The sequence below is a fragment of the Rattus rattus genome, chromosome 4 (assembly GCF_011064425.1).
Source record: "Rattus rattus isolate New Zealand chromosome 4, Rrattus_CSIRO_v1, whole genome shotgun sequence".
Taxonomy (NCBI): Eukaryota; Metazoa; Chordata; class Mammalia; order Rodentia; family Muridae; genus Rattus; species Rattus rattus.
This window is the reverse complement of record NC_046157.1, coordinates 80,768,317-80,793,448: the sequence shown is the minus strand read 5'-3', so window position 1 is coordinate 80,793,448 and position 25,132 is coordinate 80,768,317. Positions and strand designations below refer to the sequence as shown.

General features: G+C 46.5%; 1 pseudogene; it reads right to left on the bottom strand.

Moving 5' to 3' along the window:
- Positions 1-22,368: 22,368 nt before the first annotated feature.
- LOC116898399 lies at positions 22,369-24,289 on the bottom strand (annotated as a pseudogene).
- Between the last annotated feature and the right edge of the window lie 843 nt (positions 24,290-25,132).

The window sequence follows — 25,132 nt, the reverse complement described above, 5'->3', positions numbered from 1 at the left end:
ACTTTACAGAGCAAGTTCCAGGACAGCTAAGCTTGGGCAGTGAAGGAGTTAGAAAACAGAAAGCTGGTGATGATGTAATAGGAAAAGAGAGCCATGTCTCCAGCAAGCAAAAGAACTCAGCAGCTTTTGCCGTGTGGCTCTGACTTTAGAGTCAAGAAGAGCAGAGACTACTGGGACAATTAATCCTGGTTAGCTGGAGCTGAGAAATTAGCAATGATTAAGAGCCAATCATCACTGAGGTGAAATCTTCTGGGAAGTGTTTTCTGAGAGCACAAAGAAGCTGTGTTCCAAAAGTAGCCAAGGTTGTACCTCATACTTCAGTTTGACTTAGCAATGTGTAAGTATCACCCAGGTGGTACTAAGTTTGAAGGCATGAAGGGATCATGGAAAGCAGATGAGGATCGGTATGATGAGGGGCCAGGGAAGGCCATTGGTGAAGGTGCACCCTCAGTTGCAGTTGACAACCCAGGACTGGAGGGGTCATGCAAAGAAGTTGAGCTTGACACCATGAAAGGAGCTTAAGAGAGGTGGCTGGGGAAGCATAGTTGCAGTGAGAATCCCCAGAGTGTTATGGTTTGCCCTGGAGTTCTCTGTATTTTGATGCTAATTCCACTGCCCCAAGGACAGCTGCCTAGTCACATACTCAGGAATCAGGTGACTTCACCAGAAACTTCTCCCCATTGAATTCGTAAAGTACAGGTGAGGGGCAGGTACAAGATAGAAGGAGGCCTGTCATTGGAGGAGAAGGAAGGATGGGTGGGAGAGAAGTTTGAAAGAAGAGGAGGAGACTAGCACAGAAAGGAGAGACCAGAGAGGGAGAAGCTGTGGCAGGACAATATGGCAGGTGATGTTAAGATTCTTCTCTGTGTATTTACAGGTTGTTATTAATGTTCCTAAGGAATGGATGGTACCAGGCTTTGTATGCTTAAGTGGGCAATTATATCTTATCAATTGGATCTAAGCTTATTGTGTTGTGTGTTCTTTTATGTGACGGTTTGAGTGTAGGAAAGTGTGCGGTGGCGGCAGGAGACAATGGGCCGCCGAGGAGTTGGGATGTGATTCTGCCAAGATATCTAGCAGATATCTTGGGGCACTGCGGTGAAGGACCTAGCAGGGTAAAAGACCACAATACTTTTTTATTTATATATTTTTACAACAACACCAGAGTGTTAGAGATGCTAGTACCATGGGTTGACCTCCAGGAACAGCAACAGCAGTGGAGAGGAGTCAGTCAAACCCTGGAGAACTACAAAGGGCAGAGCTGGAGAAGTGATCCAAGCCCTTTGGAGGAGCTCAGAAGATCATGTGTGGATCCCAGACAATGCAACAAGAAGCTATAACATTGACGTTGCCTTGAGGACCCCAAAATGTTGGAGATGTCAGAGCTGTGGTCTACCTGCTGAGGAAAGCTGCTAATGGGGAGTGGAACCAGCCAAAGGGAATTGTGCTGCAGTCAGCAAGGCAGAAAGGAGTTGGACGTTAGGCATGACGATGCAGACTTTGGAGTTTGCACAGCTCGTTTTTGGTCTTGCTTTGTTTTGTCCAGTGTTTCCTCACTATGAAGGTTTGGAATGGCTATATATATCCTGTGATGTTGGAAGTATGTGATCTGATTTTTTGATTTTGACTTTATAAGAGATTACAGTTAAATGTTTGGATGAGTCTTAGAAGAGACTTTGAACTTTGGACTTTTAATATTATTGAGACTGTGGGACTATGGGGACTTTTAAAGTTGGGCTAAATGGATTTTCCACTTGCTAGGTATGCCCCCCCATACTTGCGTGTTTGAACAAGCCTATGGGGGACAAGGAGTGGTATGTGGTGGTTTAAATACACGTAGGCCAGGGATTGGCACTATTAAGAGATATGGCCTTCTTGGAGTAGGTGTGGCCTTGTTAGAGTAATTGTGTCCCTATGGGAGTTGGCTTTGAGACCCTCTTCCTAGTTGCCTGAAATCCAGTCTTCTATTTTTTTGCCTTCAGAACAAGATATAGAACTTTCAGCTTCTCCAGCACCGTGCCTGCTTGGACACTGCCGTGGTTCCTGCTATGATGATAATGAACTGAACCTTAGAACCTGTAAGCCAGCCCCAATTAAATGTTGTCCTTTATAAGAGTTGCCTTGGTCATGGTGTCTCTTCACAGAGTAAAACCCTAAGACAATAGCCAACATCAGCTTAGAGAGAAACTCAAAGCAATTCCACTAAAATCAGGAATAAGGCAAGATTGTCCACTCTCTCCATTTCTAGTCATGTAGTACTTGAAGTCTTAGCTAGAGCTGTGAGACAGCTGAAGGAGATCAAGGTGATACAATTGAAAAAGGAGGAAGTAAAAGTATTTTTATAGACAATATGATAGTATATATAAATGATCTGAAATATTCCAATGGCACACTACTGTAGTGATAAATACTTTCAGCAAAGTAGTTGGGATACAAAATTAACTAAAACAAATCAGTAGTCCTCCTATATACAAATGACAAACAGACTGAGAAAAAAATCAGGGAAACAACACTTTTACAATAGTCTCAAATAATATCAAATATATTGAAGTAACCCTAACCAAGCAAGTAAAAAACCTATGTGATAAAAACTTCAAGTCTTTGAAGAAAGAAATCGAAGAAGAGATCAGATGACAGAAAGACCTCCTGTACTCATGAATCCATAGGATTAACATAGTAAAAAATGGCCAACCTATCAAAAACAATTTATAAATTCAATGTGACCACCATAAAAATCCCAACACAATTCTTCACTGATTTTGACAGAACAGTTCTTGGCTTCATATGGAGCCACAATAAATAAATAAATAAACAAACAAACAAACAAATAAATAAATAAATAAATAAAATTTTAAAAAAAATCCCAGGATAGCTCAAGCAGTCCTGAACTAAAAGAGCTGCTGGAGGTCTCACCATTCTCAATGTCAAGTTGTACTACAAAGTGATAGTAATAAAATCATTATGATATTGACATTAAAAAATACATGCTGATCAATGGAATCGAACCGAAGATCCAGACATAAATCTACACACCCAGACTGCTGCCAAATCTACAGGTTCCTCTCCACACACTGACATCAAGGCGCCATTGAAGAAGGCGACATTTGCATAACTCAATGGACACTGAGCTAGTCCATACACAGAGCATTCACCCCTACAGTCCAGCCTCTTTGGTACAGGAAGGTACTCTGCATGCTACCAAAAAAGACAAGCAAACACTAAGCCAGCCACGAACTCTTTAACTTATAAAATGTCCTGTTGTAAGATGTGCTAGGCTAGGACAGTGGTGACACAAAGCTTGGAGGAGTGACCAACCAATGTCTGATTTGACTTTAGGCCCATTTCTTGAGATGGAACCCATACCCAATGCTGCTTAGGTGACCAAGAGCATGAGATTAGGTAGCCCAGAGGCCTAGGCTACCACATACTACTATTCTAAAAAAAGGAAGAAAGAAAAAAGGAAGGAAGGAAGGAAGGAAGGGAGGAAGGAAGGAAGGGAGAATTTAGCAATAAAATGAGTCCTGATGGCATTCTGCTGTGCTCATCGATCAATACCTTGCTCAGCCATCATCCTCCTATAAATGAGAACAAATATGGCAACCTGCAGACTGATATGCGGAGAGTGAACACTCAGTCCTACATGGGATGTTTCCATCAATCCCTCCCCTCAGGGATCAGGGAATCCTGGTGAAGAGAAGGCAGAAAAAGTGTAGATTCTGAGGGGATGGAGGACACCAAGAAAACAAGGCCTTCTAAATCAATATGATCAAAGCTCACATGAACTAACAGAGACTGGGGCTACTGCCTAGGACCCACACAGGTCTGTACCAGGTTCTTTGAATGTATATATACACATAGGCTTCCAGTTTGGTGTTATTTTGGGATTCTTGAGTGTGTGAATAGTGAGTGTACCCATAAGCATGTGTGTATGGATGTCTCTCTCTCTCTCTCTCTCTCTCTCTCTCTCTCTCTCTCTCTCTCCCCTCTCCCTCTCCCTCTCCCTCTCCTCTCCCTCTCCTCTCTCTCTCTCTCTCTCTCTCTCTCTCTCTCTCTCTCTCTCTCTCTCTCTCTCTCACACACACACACACACACACACACCAGCCCTATGCTTTGTGTGTCAGTCACACAGCCTTTGAAGTGAGTAAGGTTAAAAGACAAACCAGTTTAGTTTGGGTTCATCTTAAAAGAGAGGAACAGAGGAAGCATTCTGAGTCCAGACCTTCCAGAATGTCCTAAGCCACAAATAGTACTTGTAATTTAAAAGAAAAATGTAAGACGAGGAGAAGGAAGAGGGGGGGGAGGGGAGAAGGGGGAGGGGGAAAGGAGGAGGGAGGGAGGAGGAGGAGGTAGAAAAAAACCACCAAAGCCTTGAAAATGGAGGGCATTTCCTTCACAGGGAAAAGACCTTTGAAACCTGACTGCTATTTCTGAGGACGAGGTGGGTTTTGGGAGTGAAATCCTGCTCTAGAGTCTGAGGGATGCAGTCATATTGATTCAATGTATAGAGGAGGAGAAAAGGGGCCTCCTTCCCTGGTTCCAAACAGGGGAGCTGCCTGTCTCTTCATGAGTGAGGTGTATGGAGTTTCATTCCATGGCCTCAGTCCTCATGCATACATGCCAGTGGTGAAAGACTGTTGTCTTGGGGAGCTGTGGCTATGGGAAGAGCCATGGAAGTCTCTACAGTATCCTTTTTATCAATTACTTGTGACACAGGGCACGTTTTCATTACGATACAGTGCCGTTGTACAGTATTAACCATGTAGTATCGTCATAACAATGTCGGGTGCTGGCCCAGTAACTATGTTAGAGACCAGCTCCTCTGATATTAAAATTCACCATTCATGATTTTTGCCAAGGAGTAATACTGAAGATGTTGAATTTCAGAGTTCATCCATGGACTCACTGAGCCCACCCATCTCTAGGCAGCCCCTTGCTGATTCTCTCTTACTGTCTGTGACCCCAGAGTACACCTGGAGTCACTGTGGTCACCACTACCAGAACAGAGAAACTACTATGGATTAGGACTTAACTGGAGAAAATTTCCTAGGGGGATTAACAGAGAGGTACCCCAGGCCCAGAAGGAAATGGACTTCATCATCCTCATGTAAGCTAAATGCTCTTAAGAATCTAGAGTCTGTCTAGAGTTACCCGAGTAAAGCCTAGTTTTCAACAGAGCATTCCTTTTAGGGTGTTGGTTGGGTGTTGCTATGTATTCAAATGCTAAATCCTGACCCCCAGACTCTCATGCACACCAAACGATGGTATGTGAACCTTCTATGAACACCCCAAGTTATCCCTGATTAGTTAATAAGATGTCTGCAGCCTGGGGTAAGCAGAAGAAGGGGAACCGAGCAAAGGTTCCTGGGCTTGGGGTCTGAAGTAGGAACCAGGAGGATGGAGAGAGAGGAAGAGGGGAGGAAGTCCCCATGGGGTACGTGGATGTGATCTCAGATGCCTCCGTGGAGAGACTCTCCCCCTCTCACTTCTGAGGGTTTGTGGGAATAAGTGGGAAGTCGGGATCTAGAGGAGGCGTTTGTATTCCTGGTTGCCGTGCAGGCTCATCCACAAGAGCTGTGGGGACAGAGTGCTCACCAAGGGTCAGCATGCAAAGAAAATGTGCAGTGTACACTGGGGGTGCTAGTCGTTGGGAAAGGGACTCACACCTGCTTGGAACATGATGGGAGTTTTACGGGAGGCTGGGGTAAGGAAGGTAGATGTCCCGGTGTAAAAAATCAGTCACATCATAAGACACTTTGGGACCAGGGAGTCTGCTCAGTGGGCGAGGTGCTTGCCATGCAAGTGTGGTGGCCAGAGTCCAGGTTCCCAGAAACCTTAAGTACTAGGCAGGCTGGCTGCCTGCCTGTAGTCCTAGCCCCTGGAAGGCTCAGACGGATTTGCCACAGTGAGCTGGTAGGTGGGAATAGCCCAACGAGCAAGTTTTGGGGTCAACTGAGAGACCATGCACAATAAATAGAGAGGAATCCAGAAAGACATTCAAAGAATTCAGTCCTACACACACACACACACACACACACACACACACACACACACACACACACGTACACATACACACACACGTACACACATAAGTATATGTACATGTAAGCCCATCACACAAAAATCCACAGGCAAGGGGCTGGTGCTCAGTGAACCAAAGCACTCATGGCCAATCCTGATAACCTGAGTTTGATCCCTGAGCCCCACATTATGATAGGAGAGAATCTACCCCTGCAAGTTCTTTGTCCTCCATGTGCTGGCACACACACACACACACACACACACACACACACACACAGACTCATATACTCACACACATACACCTACACACTCAAACATACACTCACACATGCATACACATACATACTCACACACATACACATTCATATACACATATGCACATACACACTCATACATATACATTCATACACTCACTCATATACACATATACACGCTCAAACATACACAGTCATACAACACACTCACAGAAACACACACATACACATATACACACACTCACAAACACATACTCATACACACACACATACACACTCATATACACATGTGCTCTCACACACTCACACTCACATACACACACTTATACACACTCATACTCATACACATTCACACATACACTCACACACACATACATACATACTCACACACATACACATTCATACATATACACACAAACTCACACATACACACTCACACACACTTATACACACTAATACACACACACACACACAGACTCATATACTCACACACATACACCTACACACTCAAACATACACTCACACATGCATACACATACATACTCACACACATACACATTCATACATATACACACAAACTCACACATACATATACATACATGCACACTCATATACACCTGTGCTCTCACACACTCACACTCGCATACACTTATACACACTCATACTCATACACATTCACACATACACTCACACACACATACACATACATACTCACACACATACACATTCATACATATACACACAAACTCACACATACACACTCATATACACATGTGCTCTCACACACTCACACTCACATACACACACTTATACACACTCATACTCATACACATTCACACATACACTCACACACACATACATACATACTCACACACATACACATTCATACATATACACACAAACTCACACATACACACTCACACACACTTATACACACTAATACACACACACACACACACATACACATGATGTAATTTTTTTTTTAACTCACCACACTTTCACCTAAGGGACACCAAATCCAGACTCACCAAGAAGAAAGGAGTGAGACAGAGCTTAGATGTCTACTTTGTTTCATCACACACTGTGCTGGTGGCCTTGCTTGCCACTTTTCCTGTTCTTTTCACAACAGTGTTCTAAAGAGGTCACCTTTTATTACCTTGTTAGAGACAAGTTCTACATGGGTGGGTGGCAGCCAGGGCAGGATGGTTCCTGGCATTCCGGTCAGGAGAATCTTAGTTTCAGCTGCCTCCTACTTCCATCTAAGGCTTCCTGGCTTCCTGGGATCCAGAGAGTATCGCCTGAGTCTAGGGAAGAGATCTACCACAGGGCGGGCAAGCCCTGTGAGACATGTTTGCACTTTCCAGCGATGAGTCTTGTGTGGACCCTGGGCTGGCTTGATGATTCTGGCCTGGGCTCTGCCATCCAGCATGGGAAATCAGAAATGCCTCCCACGAAAACAGTGATCTTGAGGATCTTAGGCCAAGGAGAGCTCATCGGGAGCCAACAACATGAGGGTTCTGAAGGAGGCCATACCCCCAAGCCTCTGCTCCTTGAAGACTTCCTAGGAACTCCTGGGCCCAGGGATATACACACCTCTGCAGGGCACAGGCTGCAGGGGCTTTACAGAGAACATTTCTTTAGTAGGTCAAATTTTATTTTCTCTATACTTTGATTCATTAAAGAAGACCTTATATAAATCCTTTTGTTAAATATATTCGTGTGCACGTGCATGTGTGCGTGCATGCGCAAGTGTGTGTGTGTGTGTGTGTGTGTGAGAGAGAGAGAGAGAGAGAGAGAGAGAGAGACAGACAGAGAGACAGAGAGACAGAGAGAGTATCAATGTTCCATTTCAGACATTCAAAATAATAGAATTCCTGTCTATCTTTGTGTGTGTTACAGAATTCATTAGAACCTTTCTATTTTTCTTCTCTCCTGCTGTCTCTCCTGGGTGTTATTCTGTTGCTTGGCTGGGCAAAGACACCTAACTCAGAGCTAAGACAAAGGGCAGGTCTGAGTGTCTCTGATCTCTAGCTGAGCAATCTTTACAATTTCACTATCACCCCCTCCCCGCCTCCCCCAGGGATGCTGCCTTGGGACCACTTCCACAAAGGACCCAGAGGAAACTTCACCACTTGGGACAAACAGAGCATCTACCTGCCATTTGGATCAAGACTGGGAGAAGAGGCAGATAGAGGTGCAGAGAAGCCTGGCTGGGAATTCTGGAAGCAAGTTTAGAGATTGGATTCTGCAATCAATTATTTATCAGTGAACTCTGGGAACCACCACTGTTTGTTTTCTCCCTGCCTGGAGGATAAGGGCTTTGTCCCGAAGAGCTAAATATTTAAGAACTGGCTAGAATTCCCTAGAAAATTCATAGCCCTTCCCTGGGCTGTGTCTTTTACCATACCACCCACACCTCTGAACTCTGCACAGAGACGGATCTCCTCTACTCCCAAGCCTTCTAGCCAGTACAGAGAGGCCAGCCAAGAAACTTCTGGAAAGATTATTTTTCATCATTTATTAATGCTCCTTGGCCTTGTCCCCAAATAATTAGGGCCAGAAAATTTTTACAGCATACAGTTAATTACCATCTGGGCTGTTTAACAAGCCAAGGCTCTGGATGGGATCTGGAGGGCCTCTGAGAATCATGGGGATACATATGAGTCATGGTGTTGGCTGCCACATCCCCATAGGGAGATGGGATCCTTCAGTGGTGTGTGGGAAGTGCCAGCTCCCCATAACCACCAGCCCTCCTGTGCCCAGGAAAGTGTTAAGTGTGCCTTCTCCCCTGGGAGGAAGTAGGGGCTCAGGTCCTGGCAGGAAGCCAGGCTGTCAGCATGCAGACATCCACAGGACACCAGGAGCCATCTTTACAGCATGCAGATTTGAGATAGGAAGCCAAGCATTCTAGTCCTTCGGTCTTAGCTAGGATTCCATTGGGCTTCGTTGAGAAGTGCTCAGAGAAGCTAAGGCAAGAGTCTAGAGGGTCAGGATGAGGCAGAGAAACTGGACGAAGACGCTGCTGCAGGAGAGATCCAGACCCCACCATCTCCTGGAGACGCTGAGCACAAGAGGGACCAAGGACCTGCTTCTACTGTCCCTTCAGGACCCCTGCTGTGTTTGTGTACCCCCAGGAGGTATCAGGCCAAGTTGTTCACAGAATAGCCACCATGAGGAGGTTTGGGGGACATTTGGTACACAACTCTGAGCAGCTTGGGGTGGTACCCAGCTATGAAGACTTGGATGGGAGACAGCCATTGACACCCCTTCTGGCTAGCAGGAGGGTGAGCCTTGCCACCGTTCTAAGACTCCATGAACCACTTCCCTTAACCCTGGGTGGTTCAGGAGCCTGTGCAGCCCAGACGATGTGATGAATAGCTTTCAACTGTTTCTTCCTGTATCACTGTACCGATCTCCATGGTAGGGGAGATATGACTAGACATGATGTCATATGTGAACTGAGCACAAAGCAGGCTGGCTGGGGATCCAGTCATTAGGCAAACCTTCCTTTGGATGGTACTCTTCTCAGGAATGGCCTCAGAAGGAAACGTGGGCTAACCTGCTAGGTACCCATTGTAAAGACTGGCACAGTTGTTTGTAAGGCAGGGTATAATGATTTATATATACTCAGCCTAGGGAGTGGCACTATTAGAAGGTGTGGCCTTATTGGAGTAGGTGTGTCACTGTGGGCGTGGGCCTTAATAACCTAATCCTAACTGTCTGAAAGTGAGTCTTCCACTAGCAGCCTTCAGATGAAGATGTAGAACTCTCAGCTCTGCCTGCACCAGGCCTGCCTAGACACTGCCATGCTCCCACCTTGATGATTATGGACTGAACCTCTGAACCTGTAAGCCAGTCCAATTGAACATTGTCATTTATAAGACTTGTCTTGGTCATAGTGTCTGTTGACAGCAGGAAAACCCTAACTAAGATACAGGGGTTCTAGGGTTTCCCAGGGCTACAGGAAGGGCCTCTTCCTGTCATGTTACTTTCATGCCACTGTGACAGAGGCCTGAAGCAGTTTTAAAGGAGGAAGCAATGATTTGGGCTCCTGGTTTCAGAGGTTAGGGTGTAAGGATGGCTGGCCCCATGCCTGTGGACTTTAGGGGAGAGAGAACATGGCGGTGGAGCGTGAGGCAGAGCAAAGCTGCTCGCCTTGTGGTAGATAAAAAGAGGGGCCTCCTTTCTCCAGCAAAGTCTCACTGCCTACAGTTTCTACCATCTCCCTAAACAAATGGCACAATCATTCGGGGCCAAACATCTCTCACATGATCTATAGGGACATTTCACATGCTAAGACAGAGCTACACCCCATCCATTTGTGGTCATGCTGACCTGGAAGTGGGAGAAGTCTCAGCACTCAGCCCTGGTAGCCCGCCTCCCTCCTGGAAGGGTCACAGGTGCAGTGGATCTCCCACACTTTCCAAGTATGGATCCCCATCTTTCCCGGCTTTGCTCGCCTCCTCCCCCATCTCAGGAAAGAGTGGGGTTCCTGCCAAAGGCTGCCATGCTCAGTGAGACCAGAGATCTGCTGCTGTCCTTGGTGTCTCAGAGAGGGAGTGGCGATGATTTGAGATCTAGGGGTTATGAGGAGAGGACAGCATGGGAAAAGGTAGCCCCCAGGAGTCAGCTGAGCCTGGGTTCGGTGACAGGAAGTGCACTTGGTGTTAACAGCTTCTGGAGAGAGGACTCCCGGGCTGAGTGCTGAGTTCTTTCCCTCCTCCAGGTCAGCCTCTCCACAAACGGATGGACTGACTCTGTTCCTGAGTGTAAAATGTCCCCATGGATCATGTGAGAAAGGCTTGGTGTTTTGTCCAGGGACAGAAAGGTTGACCTGTCATCTGTCAGTGAAGAAAACAGTGGCTCCAGGGGCCCCCTCCACATTTGGAAACAGCTGTGTGGCTTCTTCAAGCAGCCTGTTCCTCCCCTGAGCTCCATAGTGAGTCTGTCCACAGGAGACATGTCCTGACAGTTTTTCTCTAGAAGGAGAAAGTTTTAGGTGTGTATATATAAGGCAGAGCCTTGCCTGGCCCCAGGGTAAGTCCATCTTCCTTGCAGGAAGCTGGTCTGGTTCTCCCAGGAACTTTGAACCCATAAAGTGTGTAGACTATGAAGCACTGAGTGTACACTGTAATGAGTGGGACTGTAGGGTTGTTTCTAGAGAATAACTCTATGCTGGTTAGATGATATATGTAGTATTTTTAGTAAGAATTACCTCTAAAGGGAAATATATTTGAAAGCTTAGTAATCAAGGAGTGGCACTACTTGAGAAGGATTAAGAGGTGTGGCCTCTTGTTGGAGTAAGTTGGGTTCTAAGGTTTCAAAAGTCAAGCCTAGATTCACTTCCTCTTTCTGCTGCCTGCAAATCCAGATGTAGAATTTCTTGACCAGTTCTCCAGTACCATGGCTGCCTGCTTGCCACTGTGTTCCCTTCCATGATGATAATGGACTAAACCTCTGAAACTGTAAGACCAAATTAAGTGCTTTCTTTTATAGGAATTGTCAAAGTCACCGTGTCTCTTTAGAGCAATAGAACACTGACCAAGACAACATATGTGGTATATGTGTGTTTGTATGTACAATTGGATATGTGCATGTGTGCATCTATGTGTAAGTTTGTGTGTATGTGTGTGTGTGCATGTATATGTTTGTGTGTAGCTGTGTGTATGTATAAGTCTGTGCTAGTGTGTATATATGTATATGTTTCATATATACAAAAATTTTATGTGTACCTGTGTGATGGTGAATTCTTATGTACATTGGTATGTATATATGCATGTGTGTGTATGAATTGTGTGTCATGTTTATTTGTATGACTAATGTACATGTGTGCTCATGTATGTGCATGGATACATGTATATGCACTTATGTTAGCATGTCCTGTGCATGTGTGCAAACATGTGTGAACATGTATTATTAGCATACTTACATGTCTGTGTACATGTGAATGCATGAATGTGCTTGTGTGTGCATTTGTTCATATGCTTGTGTACATGTGTTTGTGTGCATGTGTGCACATCTCATTCCCCCACTGCAGAATCCCAGATCTCTGCCTGAATCAGGGAGGTGAACACTTGCAAAGCCAGAGCTGACTCAGGAAACTTCCCCCTGGCAAAGCAGGAAGGGGCATGGTCTGGGTCCTACCTCCTGACTGCATCCGCATCCTTCATTTCCTCATATTGCTGGTCAAGATTAAGGGCATTTGAAGGAGGGGTCAGTGACTCCAAAATGATCAGGGAAGACTACACAAGAGAAGCAAGGCTCACAAGAAGGAAAGAAGAAAGAGGAGTGGCTAGGGAGGCTGGTGTGAGGTCAGGCAGCCTGGCTGGGAGGGACTTTCTAGATTCACCATCAAAGCTAACACTGACCAAATGTTTACTGCGTGCCAGGCTGCGTCCCAGAGTTTACTTGTCAATCTCTTTAATCCACAACAACTTCACAGTGTGGCACTAATGCTGCTCCTCAGGTTTGGAGATGACTCTGAGGTCCAGAGAGGTTAAGTAATGAAAAGATGATCCCACAGCAAGGATTTGAACAAGCATTCTTGCTCTGGTCTCCCTGTTAGTCACCATTAGCCCTTGTTGTTCGAGCCAGCACGCACTAAGAGTGTCTATTATGCTAAACACCATTCTGGGCTTTTCATTCATGGATTCCTCATTGCTAACCACACTCTACAGCTAGATAATGAAACTCAGACAGAGAAAGACCATGTGCCATCACTTGGAGAGCCTTGGAGCCTGGCAGATGAGGGCCTCGGATGTTAGGTCCTGGAGTGCTATCGGCTGACATTCCTCATGGGCACCGGCTGCCTAGGATGCAGCAGAGGTGGGGAGACGCCTACCTCTGGGAGAACTGCAGAAACTGCTTCATCAGACCCCAGGCTGGGACAGGGCAGAGGGCAGGGCTGCCTCCTGCAGGGCTCCTGTGGCCTAGTTTCTAGGAGACTGCCAGGTAGTGGGCCCTGGCAGGCAGGTTATAAATATCCCTCAGTGACAGCCGGGCCTTCACTCTGACGCTGATGTGGATTAAGCTGGATGCACTGCCTCAAGGCCACTGGCAAGGCTGTGGCTTCCACGGCTCCGGGGGGGGGGGAGCCCAGAAGAACAGTGGAGGGCTGCTGGGGTTCCAGTTCTAAAGTCCAGCCCAGATCAGGGGGTACCTTGTTCTCTTCTGGGTGGCCAAGTGCTGGTGCCTACCCTTATCTCTTTCCCAGCCTCCTCTCTTTCCCATTTGCCTTAAGCAGATTTTCTCAATGGCTGTGTGCCCTGGGACCTCCAGGACTGTATGTCTCTGGAAGGCAGTCCTTGGCCTGGCTTCCTTCTTTGTGCCTTCACATCCTTTTCCAGCCTCTGTCTCTGCCCGCCCTTCCTGAGTGACAGCGTTGGTCAGTGACTTTGGGTTGACTCAGTAAAGCTGTACCAAGTACCCTTGAGACCCCCCTCCTTTTTTGTGAGGAAACTCCATCTCTGTGTGAGTGTTTGCATATGTGCATGTGTACATGCATGTATGCGAGAGCATGTAGCATGTCCCTTTTGTGCACAAGACATTTTGAAACTTCAGCACTCAGTCTGAGGATGTGACTCAGTCCAGTCCATCCAGACCGTGGATCCCATCCCCAGAACTGTGCACACCATGTATGAGGACGCACGTCTGTAAGTCTTGGGAGGTACATGGAGGCAGGAGGATGAGAAATTGGTTGCATAACTAGTTCAAAGCCACTCCATGAGACCCTGTCTGAGACAAAGTTCTGCGGGATCACCCACACTTCAGCTAAAGCCCAGCCTTTTCAAGTCACTTGCATCCCAGGCTGACCCTCCCCAGGGAGAGTCTTTTGTCTTCAGATCCAGTTCCTGTCAAGGAATGTTGGAAACTCTGGGGAGCTGCCTTGGAGCTGGGTGGACCACATCTGTGTGAGCTGGTTAAGGGGACAATGCTTACTTAGGGCAGACGCCATTCCCCTACTCTGGCTGAAGGCAGATGGTCATGGGGGCCAGGCAGCTCAGCAGAGGCTGTACCCTGTGACCGCCCTTGCAGGCTCAGTGGGACTTGCGTTGGCTGGGAGAGAGAGCCCAGGGTTGGCAAGCTTGAGCTGGCTAGGGCTGTGCCTTGCATTGTCTACCAGCTGTAGGTATCTGCTTTCACCCCCTCTGTGTACACATGTAGTAATAAGAGCTTGAAGGAGAAAATTAGCATTTCCCAGAGTCCCTTGCTGCTTGGATTTCTGGCTGTGATTGACTTTGCCAGTCAGCGGCATTTCAGAGAGCCTAGGGAGGTGGTGTGGAAGCTTTTGCTTTGTGAAAGCATCACGTGATGGGAAAACTTCAGCTGGGGGATAATTTTCAGCTACTGGTGTACCCGTGGCCTTGCCACCCACCTACTGTTCATGGTGGCTAGGGTGGTACATGTCGGTAGCAGGGACAGCGGCTGCCACTTAGCGTCAGGCTCAGTTATGAAAATGTGACTGAAGCCCAAAGCCCGGCATTGGCCCCCAGCACCCATTTGTTTGGGCCTCTGCTCACAGAGGAATACCCATTGTCCTCCAGCCCCTTCTGACTGAGACGCCTCAGGACACACATCTGCTCTGTACACAGAAATTCTGATTGACACCTCAGGGACAGGCGGATGCCAGCCAGGACTCAGAGGTCAAGAGAGTTGCTGAGCCTGCTGTGGTTTGAACCAGGAGTGCCAAGTATGTGCAGAGTCAGAGAAGCCTACTGGTCATGGATTGACAACCAGGCCTCAGCGACCCAACATGGATGCTGACATCATAGCCGGGATGGTGGCAGACGTCACAGCAAGCCCCTTCAGAGGTCACACACACTGCCCCTGCTCAGGAGGCTCAGACTGAGGTCCTTTGAAGGTGGAGGGAAATGGCAAACAGAAGCAGGGCCAGCCCCAGGAACCCATTCAGAGGGGGAGCATGAGTAGTGGGAATACACTAAGACTGCCAAGATGGACACTTTCAAAGAAAACTGGCTCTCTGGCTGCCTGGAATCCACAAGACTCTACCAGTCCATACCTTCCACCTTGGAAGGCCAGGAGCTGTGGCCAGCCACCAGCTCCAACCAAGAAGGCTCAGAGGGAAGGGCCCAGGCCTAAACCTAGCATACAGGGACACCAAGTTCTGGACACAAGGTAAAGAGGAGCTGAGGCTGCCTGACCAGCTAACCACGAGAGACCCCCACTCCCCTACAGAAGAACAACAATGTTAGGAGATTGGGGGGGGGGGGCAAAGAGATGGTAAGATGCTTGCTGTGTAAGCATGAGGACCTGAGTTCGAATCCCAGCACCTCCATAAAAGCTGGGTATGACAGAGCATCTGTCACCCTAGATTTGAGGAACGGATTCTCAGGGCATGCTGGCCAGCCAGTCTGGTGGAAGCATGAAGCTCCAGATTCAGTATGATCCTGTCTTAAAAAGATAAAGAAAAACAAAATGCTGTGGGATACGGGAAGACGCTTGTTGACCTCCACACACGTGCAACAGAACACTTGTATAGACGTGCACATATGCATATGCATGTATGCACACACATGTACAGATATAATTTACCTATTTATCTATTTACCCATCTGTTTGTTTGTTTGATAAAAGCCCATGGAGGAGGGAGAGGAAAGACTGTAGGAGTCAGAGAGGATGGAGGACATCACGAGAACATGGCCCACCTAATCACCTAAGCAGGGATCACATGGGCTCACAAAGACTGAAAAAAAATAATTAAAGGAGAAAAGAAAGAGAGAGAAGGAAGGAAAGGCAGAAAGAAAGAAAGGAAGAAAGAAAGAAAGAAAGAAAGAAAGAAAGAAAGAAAGAAAGAAAGAAAAGGAGAGGAGAGGGAGAGGGAGAGGGAGAGGGAGAGGGAGGGGAGGGAGAGGGAGAGGGAGGGAGGGAGAGGGAGAGGGAGAGGGAGAGGGAGAGGGAGAGGGAGAGGGAGAGGGAGAGGATTCAGAGCTAGAGAAGGAGTGAGATGTGCTGTCCTGGCCCTTGGCCACTGGCAGCAGCATTCGGTTGGCAGAGGCATGCTTGACTGATGAAGGCAGAGGCATTGCCCAGGTGCTAACCCACAGGTTATCATCGTCCTAATATCATATCATGCCTGTGTCACAGATGAAGATCTGACCTCCCCCCTCCAAGAAGGGTGAGGAGGCAACCATGTCTCTCCAGGATGGAGTGGAATTGCTGGGACTTGAACCCCATCTGCCTCTCTTGAAGCCGGGGGTCTAAGCACGTTCTGGTGCCTTCCGGGGCAGCCTAGAGTATGCGCACCATCGGAGCTCTGCTTTGAGCTCTCTGCAGATCTTAAGTACCAATGCCCGCCCCTCTGCTGACCTAGGCAAGGCAGATAAAGAGTTAAGGCAGACAAGCAGGGCCCTGCCTCCCCTTCCAGCCCAGCAGGCTCTGACTGTATTTCCTTTTTTTTAAAATCTTTTCTCCCCTTTGCTTTTAGTTTAAGCTGTAACTGTCAGGCTGCTCCAACACCATCCATTGACATTTAAGTCCCAATGCTTTCTAAATTCAGAAAGGAGATTGGCCGCAGCTGGTGCTGTAGGAGGTGAGGTAGTAGGTGCCATGCAGGCACTGTGAGAAACAGATAAGAGAGGGAAGGCCTGGAATTATGGGAAGGGGAAGAAGAAGGGTTAATGTCCCAAACACCCTCAACCCCTAGCCTGCCCTTCCTCTCTGCTTGAGAACCTTTTACTATGGTGTTGACATGCCAAGGACCGTAACCATAGGTTTTATTTGCCAGGAAGGATTTTGACCTTGAACATCTGTTCCCCATTCTTCCTGTCCTGTAGCAAGTGCCATCTCCACACTACACCCTTGTGGATGCAATGCGTGATTCAGATCCCATCAAGCTGGTAAGAGGAATCATTCATGTATTCCGTAATATCCTCCAGTAACTCCTGGTGTCCTTGGCCCTCAACGGAGGCTTTCATGGGTCATGGTCACCATGAACACTACCTGGGCCAGAGTGGAGCAGGGGAAGGGAAGTGAGCTCCAAGCAGGAAAAGGTGATGGCTTTTGGTGGCTGGCGCCATTGCTCTGGGTTAGGCATGTGTGAGATGTTTCTGTTATTTCAATCCCTCCCTGCCCCCAGCATGGACCAGGGGTGCAAGCCTTGGAGACAGCATCTGACTTGATCTCCAGCAGGGAAAACCACCCTGATGAGGAGGGACAGCCTGATCCTTTTCCTATTCTGGCTGGAGGGACAGCACGGGTTTCTTTGTCCCCAAATAGTGTGCTGGCCACCAGATAGATGAGTCAGCTGCTTATCCCACACCGACCAACCTCCATTTCTCAGTGGGCAGCTCCTCATGTCTTACGACTTAGCTCCATGTCCAAAGCTAGGGGAAATCCTACGGGGTAAAGGTTTGGTATTCCAAGACTGAACCCCTCGCTAAACCTTGCAAACAGCAGGCTAAGAGGAAGAGTCCTAGAGTCTTCTCTTCAAGTTAAATTACTACGACAGCTCTCAGAACTCAGAACGCCAGCTTGCTTACTGCAATAGGGCCTTTCCTCACTGCCGTGACCAAGTGCTTGGCAAAGGCAACTTAAGAGAGATGGGGCTTATGTTTGAGGTTATGATCCACCATAGTGGGAAGGCATCGAGGTCAGGGCATGAGACAGGTGTTATATTGAATTCTTAGCCGGGAAGCGAGAAGCATAGTGGCTATTCTTGGTTGTCAACTTGACCACATTTGGAAATAGCTAAAGCCCTGAAATGGAGGGATTTGTGCTTAATAGGAGGTGGGGAAAATCCACTTCTAATCTGGGTATTTGAGGTAGGAAAACCCACCTCTAACCTAGGCCATGCCTTCTGCTTATTATATGGTCCAAGTCATAGAGAAGCCTGCACCTTTTCCATTCTAGGTCCCACACAAAGCTAGTGGGTCTCCGATTTACTTGGTACATCAACAGAGTAACACACCCAAGTAAGAAATGTGCTATACCCAGAATCCAAATAGCCCACTAAATGTTGTGTTTCTTTCCTGTTGATGGGAAAGGCCATATGCAATAACTCACCCCTCACCTTCAAAATATTACCTCTGTAGGCCCCACCCTGCTGGACTCCTAAGAATTCCACTGAGGTTGAAGGGCCTGGAATTTTGGTTGTATTTACTTCCCATCCTCTGATGCACGTATGTGTTATCAATGAGCTCAGAGTGGTTGCTACCTCCTGCTCACTTGGTTGGATCAGCACATAATCAATACAATGCACCAGTGCGATATCTTGTGGGAGAGACAGACAATCAAGATCCCGTCTAACAAAGTTATGACACGGGGCTGGAGATTTAATAGAGCCTTCAAGATAAGACCGTAAAGGTATACTGCTGGCCCTAATGGAAGCTAATTGCTTTTGATGGCCCTAATGGACAGGTACCAAGAAAAAGACATTTCCTAGATCAATAGCTGCATACCATGTACCAGGAGATGGGTTCATCTGCTCAAGTAAGGACCCACATCTGGTACAGCAGCTGCAATTGGAGTTACTACCTGATTTAATTTTATGTAGTCAACTGTCATTCTCCAGGATCCATCTGTTGTCCGCACTGGCCACATCGGAGAGTTAAAGGGAGTTGTGGTGGGAAGCACCACCCCTGAATTTTTCAAGACCTCGATGGTGGCATTAATTTCTGCAATTCCTTCAGAGACTTGATACTGTTTTGATTCACTATTTTCCTTCATAGAGGCAACTCTAAAGGCTTCCATTTAGACTTTCCAACCATAATAGCCCTCACTCTATAGGTTAGGGAACGAATGTGAGAATTCTACCAACTTCTAAGTATGTCTATCCCAATTATACATTCGGGTCTTGGGGAATAACCATAGAATGAATTCAGGGACCCTCTGGACCTACTGCAGTAGGGCTTCGGCCAAAACTCCATTAATTACCTGGCCTCCACAAGCCTCTACTTAAACTGAGGGTCACAGTGTTTCTTGGGATCTCCCAGAATCAGCGTCAATTCAGAATGAGTATCCAATAGATGCTGGAAAGTCTGATTGCCCCCCCCCCCCACTTCCCATGTGTACAGTTACTCTTGTAAAAGACCATAGGTTCCTCTGGGGAAGGACTAGAGAAAGACTAACAGTACAACTCTTAGGTATTTTATCAACACCCTTCTTCAGGGGAACCTGGCCACCTCTCCATTCAAGGGGTTCTGGGTCTGAAAACTGACTCAAGTTGGGAAATTAATACACAGGTAGAGATTGCCATTTGACACCTTCCAATGTAGCCTTTCTTTCACTTGTCTGAAAATTTTTCTGCGTATCCAGATCATGCAAAAATCCAGTAGGCTTCTTAACTGTTTCAAGCCTGGAGACACCTTGATTGCGTGGCCAGTAGCAAAGGTCCATAGGAGTTTTGAAAGCATGAAACTCACTTTGCCTGTGCTAACCATTGCAGGTTAGGCTGTTGAGGACACTGCTTTGTCTATGCTGCCCCATCATGGTTAACTATGCTCACCCTGCCTTCCATGATCAGTGATGTCACCTGGCCCCTGCTACCTCAGGGCTCAATGAAACTCATTGCATTTAATTCATTCAACTGAGCAACGGCATCTCTAACCCTAAGGTCTGCCACAAGAAAAGGGGAACAACAAGGCTCTTTAAATGTGCTGGTTCCCCTCCCACCATTTTTCCTCTTGTAGCATTAGTGAAGGGCATGCTTTCTGGGCCTTCTCATTGTGGGGGATTAGGATTTACACAGAGGACCCACTCTAGCAACATAATTTCTCTGAGCCTTAAACTTCCTTCATCAACACTGAGCCAAGGCATTGCCAATTCCTTTTCTGTAGGCCATCTTTTGAGAAATGCTTCAGCCAACCATTCAAACAAACATCTGATACCTCATTAAGCTGTGAGGAGCTTCCACATTAAACCTAGAATCTCCATTCAGTGAGCCCATATCAGTAAACTCAGCCTGATCCAGTTTTGTGTTCCTTCCACCATTATCACACACCCTTCAAATCTGTTCCCACACTTATTCCCCAGATGTCTGCTAGAATGAGTTAGGAAAGTCTTTACATTCTTTAGTAGTGTGGCTTATCTCCACACATCCTAGTGGACTACACTTTCTACTGACTCTGTAGGAGCCCGCTTTGCTTCTGTCTAGGAGTCTCCTCTCTGGGAGTCTGGATATAGGTTTAGAGGCAAAAACTGATGGAACCTCGGGGACATCAGTATTGTCTTGCCTGACTGTTCCTCCAGAGAAAGTCACTGTTTATCAGACAATAGAGGATTAATTCCCTCAGCCAGAACTTCAGGAGGTGGTGCTTAGGGTAGAGTCACTCTTCAGATGAAAAAACTCCTTGGGAATCTGAGGGCACAAGGTTCTCAGTTTCGATAGAGTCTTACCACACATCCCCACCCCAGCTTACAGGATCCCATTTGTGGTGGCTTGGCCCAGGGAGTAGCACTATTTGGATGTGTGGCCTTGTTGGAGTGGGTGGGGCCTTGTTGGAGGAAGCGTGACACATGTTTTTAAGACCCTCGCCCTAGATGTCTGGAAGCCGGTCCTCTCGTTTGCTTTCGGGACAAGATGTAGAACTATTAGCTCCTTCTGTAGCACCATGAGTGCCTGGACACTGCCATGCCTGCCTTGATGATAATGGACTGAACCTCTGATCCTGTAAGCCAGCTTCAATTAAATGTAAACTTAATTTGCCTTGGTTATGGTGTCTGTTCACAGCAGTAAAACCCTAACTGAGACACCATTCTTTACCAATTAGTGACCTTATTTTAACGGCCAACACCCTCTAAGGCTAGAGCTTGAATTTTTGCTCTAATTCAGCCAACATTATAATGAGGACTTTGACTTTATCTTCCACAACTTGAGCTCTGTGGCTGCTTAGAAAGCTTTAGACTGTTTATGGAGCCAGTCAATTTTGTCATTGTGTTCATTGTTGTTCTTTGCCATATTCCGAGATGCTAGAAGATGGTTAGTTTTACCAGAGTGCATCCGTGGCCTTTGTCAATGTATCTCGACTTGCTAAGAACAACCAATCAGCAGCATCATTTTCTTCATTTCCCCTCCCCAAACTGTCAACAGCTTCAGATGCAGAGGCACCTAAGTCATTGCCACTCACACGCAACTGGTGAATCAGGATGATCCAATGCATTCATCTCCGTAAGTTTATGATACAGCTCACACCATGGGCTGTTCGTACTCTCCAAGCTCCCAGGAGAGAAGGTGCTGGCAAACTGAGAAGCCCAGTCCACATACTTAAAAGAGTCATCCTTATACTTCTGTTGCTGTAGAACCACTGACGGTGCCAAAATCTGTATGGGTGAAGGGTCTCTGAAGTCACAGAGCTTATACAATGAACCTCTCTTTCTCTGTCTCTCTCTGTCTGTCTCTCTCTCTCTCTGTCTCTGTCTCTCTGTCTGTCTGTCTCTTTCTCCATATATATACATATATATGTGTGTGTTGTATATGTATATATGTATACACATATATACATTCATAGATTTATAGATTTGGAATATATATCATATATATGAGATTTATTAGAGTGACTTATAGGATGTGGTCCAGCTAATCCAACAACAGCTGACTGTGAACAGAAAGTCCAAGAATTCAGAAGTTGCCTAGTTCAGAAGGCTGGATGTCTCAGCTGGTCTTCAGTAGGTGCTAGAATGCAGAAGTAGGCTCTAATGCCAGTGAAGGAATGGACTTGCTAGCAGGGCAAGAGCAAATCAGACAAAGAGCACAATCTTCCTTCTTCCACGTCCTTAGACATCCAGCAGGTGAGGCCAGATTAGAGGTGTGTCTTCCCAAATCAAGACGCAGATTAAAGGCCTGTCCCTTTCAAGCTTAAAATATCTGGATTAAAGGTGTATCTTTCGACTGCCAAGTTCCAGGTTAGAAGTAGATTTTCTTCCCCACTATACCCAAGGCTGTAACTGATAACCAAAACCCAGTGACGTAACTTGCTCAAGATAACCAACCACATGACTAGAACCCCATGTCATCCACCGGACAGTATTTAAGCAGAGGCCAAGAGCATTGCTATTCATGTCTCCAGGACTTCTGGATCTACCCTCCTCCAGGATCCCTACCCTTGAACTAGAGAACTACCACAAGAGACTGGCCCCACCTTCAGCCAGGATACTTCCCACAAGTGAGCGACCTTGGGGAGAGAGACACAGGATCAAAGTTAGGAACTTAAGAGGGTAAACCCTCAAAGTAATAAAATATAACGTTTGTTACACCAACTACACATACCTAACACCTTCTTGCTAGAAACAGACAGAAAACTGGTTACTGGAAAGTGGCTTGTATTAAAGAACTAGAGATGTCTTTCAATGTGAAAGATTTGAAGACATTTCTTCCTGGTTGAGAGATCATAGAAAATGTTAGACGTGAAGCAAGACAGAAAACTCAGAGAAGCGGAGAGATTGAACTCCACGAGCACCCCAATGAGAAGCAGTGCCCTAAGTCACCCAGGAAGATGATTCAGGGTAACAATTCAACAGCCTCTCTTCACCCCTCCCAAACTATCTTTCAGGATTTTCGTTGTGAGTTTTCTCAAATCTCTCTCCTTGCTTATCCTATAGATGGCCCCAAAAGACTCCACCCTACAAAATTAAGACCCACAGATACCAGCCAGTAACAAAACATTTCACTTATTGTTGTTTCTTCCAAAGACGTAATTAGATTTTCTTTAGTTTACCTGAACAATTCAGTAACATATACATTTGTTTTATATCCAAAACAAATGCTTTAACACTGTCCAGATTCATAGAACCTTGACAAATACCAGTCTGATGTGTTAGGATTTGAAGGTTGGTAACAAATTCTTGAACTCAAGCGAGCTTAGGCAGGTCCTCATATGGAACTCCTTCAACTCTGTGTCCTTCAGAGGCCCAGTGCCAATGACCACGGTGCCTGAAAAAGCTCTCCCACGGATGGGTTCTAGGGTGCCTTCATTTCCTCTGTAGCCACTATTTAGAACTAGAATTCTCTTTCCTGGTGCTGGAATGATTGTCTCTAAATGAGTCTGGTCCAGTTTCAGCCTGTCTCCACATTCAACCGCCTAATCCTTTTTGCTGTGGTATTTTTTTTTTTCCGATAGTAATTTTCACAATTCCAGCTGTGGCCAGAAGTCTATTCAGGAAGCTCTTTTCTTCTCCCATCTCCATACATCTGTCCAATGCAGACCTCTTCCCAAGCAGAGCTAAGCTCTGTGACTATTCTGTTTTCCTCACTTATGCTCTGCTCCCCAGGTCTTCAGGACACTTAGACCCAGACAGCATGACCTAGATGATGAGGCTCCAGCCGGGCTACCTGCTCTTTTATTCAATTGGATGTAACCTCTTCTGCACCATTTTCTCGCTTAATTCCACAAAAACAGACATCTTTTGCTTTTTTCTTCCAGACTTCTCATATGTTCCTCCGTGAATTTGGCGGTTTTCTCTTTCTCAGGCTCTTGCTTTTTCTTTTGTTCTGGTTCCAGTTTCTGGCGAATGGTTTCTGGATCTTTGTCTACGCACTGGACTGACCAACCTTTCGGTGTCTTCGTCTAATTTACACAAGCCCTCTCCGCTCAGCCACTCGGTGAAGTTGGTCAGTGTTTCCCATGGAGTGGTGTTCTTGTGGGTGTGGGCTTGGTGGCTGATGGATTGGTAGTACACTATGTTGCTGTGAAATCTCTTCGTGCCAAAGCATCTCCTCAGAGCTTCGAGAAAGTCATTTCATTATTCCTCTGAAAAATAATCCATATACTGCTGCAAATTTCCGGAAGCCAGCAGGAGTTGTCTCTGGGAGTCAAACACACAGTGGCGCTGAAAGCCATTCTTTTCTCAGCATCGCTTCTGCCCCTCTGGCAGTACCAGTGAAACTTCTGGACTTGATCCTGTTGTGGATGACCTCGAGGCTCAGAAAACCCTTCTTACCATGGCGACCCAGAGCACAGCTGGAGGCAACACTGCACTAACAGAAGACTGTTTACAACGTGGAGACTAAGCCCCACCCCTGCTCACAAAGCATTCTGAGTTCCTATTAGCTCTCTTCTCTCCATCCCGCCCTCTGGAAAAATTTCCTGGTAAACTACCAATAGTAACAAACTGAAACTGAAGATTTTGTTTCCACAGCCTGGTGAAGTGAAGCCCGCCTTTAATCCCAGCACTCAGGAGGCAGAGGCAGGAGGATCTTTGAGTTTGAGACTAGCCTTGTCTACATTGTGAATTCCAGGATGGGCAGGGCTACTAGAGAAAGTCTGTCTCAGGAAAATAAAAAACAAAACCAAAGACCCAGAAAACTTGTAAGGCTGTACTTAATCCAGGAGTAACCGGACTGCTCCCACACCGTTTCCCTCCTCTATCCAGTTGTGTAACTGGAAGCCACGCCATCCTGTTTAAGAGTCTGCACCTGGGCAATGGCCATTCGGTTTCCTCTTAAACATCATTTTTGGCCTGCAAGTGCAGTTCATCAGGGTTTGCCTTTGCTGATTTTGACATGGCCTTTGGAGAGGATCAGAGTATAGAATGTACAAGCTGTTTTTCCCCAAAGAATTTGTTAAGCTCTTCCGATAATCAATACTGTCAGTTCTTCTTTAGATGTAGTTCCTCAGTCCCCAAATAAAGATCTGTGGTTAGGCTTCATCAATTTGATACATATTGGCGCCATAAGGGAAAAAGGAAACCTCATCTGAGACGTGCTACCATCACACAGGCCGAAGGGTGTATCAGTAGGGCATTTCATGAGTGATTGATGTGGGAGGAGCCAATCACACAGTGGGCGGAGCCTCCTGTTCTTCTTGTCTTGGGGTAAGTGAGGTAAGCATGCATAGCAAAGCAAGGCGAGGACACTGGGAATGTCCCTAGCTTGTAATGAGCTTGTGTGCAACTTCTGAAAACCACAT